Source organism: Trichechus manatus, unplaced genomic scaffold (genome assembly GCF_000243295.1).
Source record: "Trichechus manatus latirostris isolate Lorelei unplaced genomic scaffold, TriManLat1.0 scaffold00070, whole genome shotgun sequence".
NCBI classification, from domain to species: Eukaryota; Metazoa; Chordata; class Mammalia; order Sirenia; family Trichechidae; genus Trichechus; species Trichechus manatus.
Window position 1 is genome coordinate 11,097,353 of NW_004444006.1, and position 7,531 is coordinate 11,104,883.

Consider the following 7,531-nt stretch of genomic DNA (forward strand, 5'->3'; position numbering starts at 1 on the left):
GACTTCTTCCTTCAGTACCATCGGTTCCTGATCATATGCTACCTCCTGAAATGGTTGAACATCGACCAATTCTTTTTTGTATAATGACTCTGTGTATTCCTTCCATCTTCTTTTGATGCTTCCTGCGTCATTTAATATTTTCCCCATAGAATCCTTCACTATTGCTACTCAAGGCTTGAATTTTTTCTTCAGTTGTTTCAGCTTGAAAAATGCCAAGCGTGTTCTTCCTTTTTGGTTTTCTATCTCCAGCTCTTTACACTTGATTATAATACTTTACTTTGTATTCTTGAGCTGCCCTTTGAAATCTTCTGTTCAGTTCTTTTACTTCATCATTTGTTCCTTTTGCTTTAGCTACTCAATGTTCAAGAGCAAGTTTCAGAGTCTCTTTTGACATCCATTTTGGTCTTTTATTTCTTTCCTGTCTTTTTAATGACCTCTTGCTTTCTTCATTTATGATGTCCTTGATGTCATTCCACAACTCATCTGGTCTTCGGTCGTTAGTGTTCAATGCGTCAAATCTATTCTTGAAATGGTCTCTAAATTCAGGTGGCATATATTCAAGTTTGTACTTTGGCTCTCGTGAACTTGTTCTAATTTTCTGCAGTTTCAACTTGAACTTGCATATGAGCAATTGATGATTTGTTCCAAAGTCGGCCCCTGGTCTTGTTCTGACAGATGATATCGAGCTTTTCCATGGTCTCTTTCCACAGATATAGTCGATTTGATTTGTATTCCATCTAGTGAGGTCCATGTGTATAGTTGCCATTTATGTTGGTGAAAAAAGGTATTTGCAATGAAGAAGTCGTTGGTCTTGCAAAATTCTATCATGGGATCTCCAGCATCATTTCTATCACCAAGGCCTTATTTTCCAACTACTGATCCTTCTTCGTTTCCAACTTTTGCATTCCAATCACCAGTAATTATCAATGCATCCTGATTGCATGTTTGATCAATTTCAGAATGCAGAAGCTGGTAAAAATCTTCAGTTTCTTCATCTTTGGCCTTAGTGGTTGGTAGGTAAATTTGAATAATAGTTGTATTAACTGGTCTTCCTTGTAGGTGTATAGATATTATCCTATCACTGACAACGTTGTACTTCAGGATCAATCTTGAAATGTTCTTTTTGATGATGAATGCAATGTCGTTCTTCTTCAAGTTGTCATTCCTGGCATAGTAGACCATATGATTCTCCAATTCAAAATGGCCACTACCAGTCCATTTAAGCTCACTAATGCCTAGGATATCAATGTTTATGCATTCCATTTCATTTTTGATGATTTCAATTTTCCTAGATTCATACTTTGTACATTGCACATTCCGATTATTAATGGATTTTTGCAGCTGTTTCTTCTCATTTTGAGTCATACCACATCAGCAAATGAAGGTCCTGAAAGCTCGACTCCATCCACATCATTAAGGTCGACTCTACTTTAAGGAGGCAGCTCTTCCCGGGTCATCTTTTGAGTGCCTTCCAACCTGGGGGGCTCATCTTCCAGCACTATATCAGACAATTTTCTGCTGCTATTCATAAGGTTTTCACTGGCTAATTCTTTTGAGAAGTAGACTGCCGGATTCATCTTCCTAATCTGTCTTAGTCTGTAAGCTCTGCTGAAACCTGTTCACCATGGGTGACCCTTCTGGTATCTGAATACTGGTGGCATAGCTTTCAGCATCACAGCAACACGCAAGCCCCCACAGTACGACAAACTGACAGATAGGTAGTATGCCACCTTTATAGCGAAATCAGTACCTGAGTGGCAGTCATGCATGGCCGTGTATCTTTTTCAATATGTGTGAATGGATGGGAACAAAGATTCGGGGACCAGGAAATCAAAATAGTTTTTCTGATTCATTACTTCCTCTGTCTTGGCAAGCTTTGACATTTTAAGCCATAAAAGAGTAAGGACCAGAGGGAACCAATAATGGTTGAGTACCTACTATAGGACAGCTCTCTGGTAGATAGCTTTCAAATGTTAGGGTAAAGTAAGTTGCTCCCACTCCATTCCCCCAATTCTTTTACTTCCCAGCTTCCACCATCCTGTGTAGCTTCTCCTGAGCCTCTGGGTTGATTATGGAGAATATGACAAACTGGGAAAGCACCCCCACCTTGCATTTCATGGAAAATATATTTCTTCAGCCTGAATCTCATTTTATAAAGCAGCTCCTACAACTATACCTGCCTTACCTCATTTCCACAAAGACCTTTCCTCCCACTTGCAAAACTAGGCTCACAGGCAAAAACTCTAGACTGGGCAACGTCCACTGCTATTTCTAAACAGACTCTCTTTAGAAGGCTTTAGACTCCAGATATCTATCAGAAGCCACATCCCAGTCATGGAGGGTAGACCCATGCCAGTCCCCATGAAGATCTGTTCTTCTGAGTATTAGAGGACAATTGACTAGTCAGTGTCAGGTTGGAAATGTTTGTCTGTGGTGCTCAAAGCCCTTGCCACTCACAGAAAAAAAAATTCTGGTTTATGTCCTTCCTTCCTCTTTCTTCTCCTTAGGTATTTACTGAGTACCCACTAACTACCAGGTGCAGTGGAGTTTGAGAAATGAACATTCATTATCCTTGCCATCAGGGAACTTATGAAACTAAGATTCATGGAAAATGTAGTCTTAAATCTGGGCCCACAATTTAGCATTTGTGGTAATGCAATTCTATGATTCTTATTTGATAAACTCTCTGAGATTCCCAATATCCTACTTTTGCAGTTTTGATCAGAGCTTTCACATAGTAAACAAATACAGTATGATCTTCTAAATACATTTTAGATCAATATTGAATAAAATGTAGTATAAAGGCTCCTCTACCTTAAGGATTCCACAGACACAATCTTATTGGAATAAAAGAGCTGCAGAGGAAAAAATTAATTTATGCCGTGAACTTTCAACTAAAGCACAATAAAATTGAAAAATAAAGAAAAAGAACAAAAGCAAGTATTGGAAGGTGTGCTTGTGACCATGCCAACTTTCCCTGTGTTACCCGGGAGGGGTTAGGCGTCTTGGCCAGGTCTCACAGCCCGTCCCTCCATGAGCTGGCCAGAGCTCTGGAATGCACCAATTCTCCTCCCCACCTCCAGCGTGGAGGCTGGAGACACATCACAGGGAAAATGCTTGTCTGCCCCCTAAAATGTTTGTATGACCACTGGGAGGTCACAGAAGCCCTAGGTGCTATCCACCTGGACCAGCAGGAAAGTGGCCCAAGCCCCTCACCGAGGCCCCAGCAGACTGCATGAGCTCAAATTCCTGCTCTGCCTTGTACTGGCAGGAGGCCCTGGGGTCTCCGACCCCCCGCCCCCTCACTCGCAGCTCCCTCCTCTGTCCAGGGGGACAGTAGTCACAGTGCCTTCAGAGCGGGGGAAGAGATTAAAAAGACAACATACTGTGCACCAGTGTTCATGACAGCACTATTCACAACAGCCAAAAGGTGGAAATAACCCCAAGTGACCATCAACAGATAATGAAAAACACAATGTGGTCTATCCGTACAATGGAATGCTACTCAACCATAAAGAGAAATGAAGTCTTAATGCATGCCACAGCGTGGAAGAACCTTGAAAACATCACGCTGAGTGAAGTAAGTCAAACACAAAAAGTCAAATACTGTATGATCCCATGTATACGAAATATCTTCTTTATTGTTGTCCTTGAGTCAGTTTGGACTCGTGGCACGCCCCTGTGTTATAGAGTAGAACTGTGCTCCATAGGGTTTTCTTGGCTGTCACCATTACGGAAGGAGCTTTGGTGACACAGTGGTTAAAGTGCTAGGCTGCTAACTGAAAGGTCGGTGATTCAAACCCACACAGCTGCTCTGCAGGAGAAAGACCTGGCTATCTGCTCCCATAAAGATTACAGCCTAGAAAACCCTACGGGGGAGTTCTACTCTGTCGCATGTGGTCGCTATGAGTCAGAATTGAGTCAACAGCACACAACAACAAGAACAATCTTTATGGAGGCAGATCATCAGGCCTTTTCTCCTTCAGTACCACTGGATGGGTTCAAACTATCAACCTTTAGGTTAGCAGTCGAGCACCGACCAGAATAGGCAAATGCATAGAGACAGAAAGTAGATTAGTGGTTACCAGCAGCTGAGGGAAGGGAAAGAGGGAGTCATTGCTTAAGGGGGCACCGAGTTTCTATTGTTGTTATTAGGTGCCATCGAATTGGTTCTGACTCATAGCAACCCTGTGTACTATAGAACAAAACACTGCCCAGTTCTGTGCCATCCTCACGATTGTTATACTTGAGCCTATTGTTATAGCCACTGTGTTACTCCATGTCGTTGAGGATCTTCCTCTTTCTCGCTGATCCTCTACTTTACCAAAAGTTGAGTTTCTATTAATGGTGGTGAAAAAAATTGGAAATGGATAGTGGCGATGGTTGCTGGACACAGCGAATGTAATCATCTTCACTGAATTATACACGTAAAAAATATTGAAATGGCAAAAGCTTTGTTATGTATGTGTTTACCACAATAAAAATGTTTTGTTTTGTTTTTTAAAGAGCTGCAGAGGAGTCTGAAGATTGTTTTAAGAGTTTGTATAAGCTTAGCACAGAATAGGGTTAGGTGTCAAACCTGGATTTGAATCTGGACTTTGCCACTTAATAGCTGGTTGTCCTTAAGCAAATTATTTAACCTTTCTGTGTCTATTTTTACATTTATAAAATAGAAGTGATAATATCTATGTGTCTAATAGGGTCATTATGAGGAATAAATAACATAATAAGTGATCAAGAAATGTTAGCTGTTGCTGCTGCTGTTGTTCTGTTATTATTGTTACTGGGAAAGCTAAGATTAACAGCTGAGAAGATTCAACAAAAACATTTTGATGAAAGGCCAGTCACAAATTTTAATCTTCCTTGAGGAAGAGTATATTGTCGTTATAAGCTCAGTCATATAATTCCATAATTGGTTATAATTTAATTTGACAGGTGACTCTTGGGATTTCTTGAGGTTTTATTTTATTTTTTTTCAGTTTAGCACCATATAGTGTCTACTGTGTACCAGGTATGAACCGATGTTTAGTTTTGAAATAATAGAGAGGAATACTAGCTCTAAATGATGTGAAAACAACATCTACTTGAAGTCATTAACCTGAATTAGAGTGAATTAGTTGTAGTAGAGTGAAGCATCATTATGTCAGTCTAATAGAAGCAAGATTTATGTGAGTTAGTGACAAGTCTGAAATAGAAAATATTTATTTAGTTTTACCACTGCTGTGTTAGTATCATGAATAATGGCACTATCTAGTAGAAATTGAGAATATACTTTATTCAATATTAAAAAATAATTTCCTTAAGCTTCTTAGCACTTTACAGTTTATGAAGTATTTTTATACACCTAAACTCATTTGATCTTCATAGAAACCCTAATTTTAAAAAAAAAAAAAAAAAAAAAAAAAGATAAATAAGATTAATCACCATTTCATGGACAAGAAAATTGAGTTGCAGAGAGGATAAATGACTTGCCCAAGATTACGTGGCTAATAAGTGCAGACATTTGCATATAAACTGCATGAGTATAGATGCATTTGAAGAGTTTAAAGGAACTTAACAGTGGTTATTCTTGAACTTTGATCTTTTAAAACTCAATTTTACTTAGTATGTCTTCTTTTCTAGATGGTACAAAGGTATATTTCTGCCCAGGTCCTGTCAAATTGATCACAAATTTTAAATCAGTGGGTTCCTAGTTAACAATGTTTACATGTGTATCATGATTATAGAATATACCATTGACCCTTAGGCTGGAGATTATCATGTACCTATAAAATGGAAAGGATTGTGGATTATGCTTCCCTGCCTCTGAGGAATCATAATATTTGTTGAGCATTTAACTACCATACAGTGAAGTAGGCAGGATACATATTATTATCCTTGTCCTGCAAATGATGAGACAGAGACTAACATTAAAATCAAGGAGCTAGTAATAGTTGGAGATGGCACTAAAGCTCAGGCCTTTAACTTCTGGTCCAGCGCCCTTTGTATTATCATACTGTTCTTAGAGATATTAAGACAGAGATTTAAAAGGTAGTAGTTAAAAGCAAAGCTTTGGAGGCATATAAGAAGCCTTTTTCAAATTTTGATTTTATCATTTGCCATCTAAATAATCTTACTGAACATGTTTGAACCTCAGTTTTCTCATATTTGAATGGGCATAATATCAGAACCTTCCTCATACAGTTCAGAAGCTTAAATGAGATAGTGCATGTAAAGCACATAATATATGCCTTGCAAAAAGCCAGTGCTCAAAAAAATCGAACATTATTTTCAAGAAAAGGGAAAGTTATGAAAAATGATTAACTATGGCTTTTTTTATTGTTGTACTTTAAGTGAAAGTTTACAATTCAAGTTAGTCTCTCATACAAAAATATATGCATACATTGTTTTGTGATCTTAATTGCTCTCCCTACCCTGTGACGGCACATTCCTCCTTTCCACCCGTGATTTCCCGTGTCCATTCAGTCAGCTCCTGACCGTCTCTGCCTTCTCATCTCACCTCCAGACAGGAGCTGCCCATTTAGTCTCATGTATCTACTTGAGCTAAGAAGCACACTTTTCACTAGTATCATTTTATGCCCCATAGTCCAGTCTAATCTTTGACTGAAGAGTTGGTCTCAGGAATGGTTTTAGTGCTGGGTTGACAGAGAGTCTGGGGCCATATTTTCTGGGCTTCCTCCAGTCTCAGTCAGACCATTAAGTCTGGTCTTTTACTAGAATTTGAGTTCTGCACCCCACTTTTATCCTGCTCCAACAGGGACTCTCTGTTGTGTTCCCTGTCAGGGCAGTCATTGGTGGTAGCTGGGCACCGTCTAGTTCTTCTGGTCTCAGGCTGATGCAGTCTCTGGTTTATGTGGCCTTTTCTGTCTCTTGGGCTAATGCTTTCCTTGTGACTTTGGTGTTCTTCATTCTTCTTTACTCCAGGTGGGCTGGGACCAATTGATGTATCTTAGATGGCCACTCGCTAGTTTTTAAGACCCCAGATGCCACTCACCTCAGTAAGATGCAGAACATTTTCTTAATAAGCTTTGTTATGCCAATTGACCTAGATATCCCCTGAAAGCATGGTCCCCAGACCTCTGCCCCTGCTACTCTCTCGCTCGAAGTGTTTGGTTGTATTCAGGAAACTTCTTAGCTTTTCAGTTGTGCTGACTTCCCCTGTAGTGTGTGCTGTCCTTCCCCTCACCTAATTCATGTCTACTATCTTGTTAGTGGATAACCCTGTCCCTCCCTCCCCACCCTCGTAACCATTAAAGAATGGTTTCTTCTGCGTTTAAAGCTTTTCTTCAGTTCTTATACAATATTTGTCCTTTTGTGACAGATAACTCACTCCGTATAATGCCTTCCAGATTCCTCCATGTTATGTTTCACGGCTTCATTGTCCTTTATCGTTGCATAGTATTCCATTGTGTGAATATACCATAATTTGTTTATCTAGTCATCTGTTGATGGGCACCTAGGTTGTTTCCATCTTTTTGCTATCATGAACAGTGCTGCAATGAACATGGATGTGCATATATCTATTCATGTG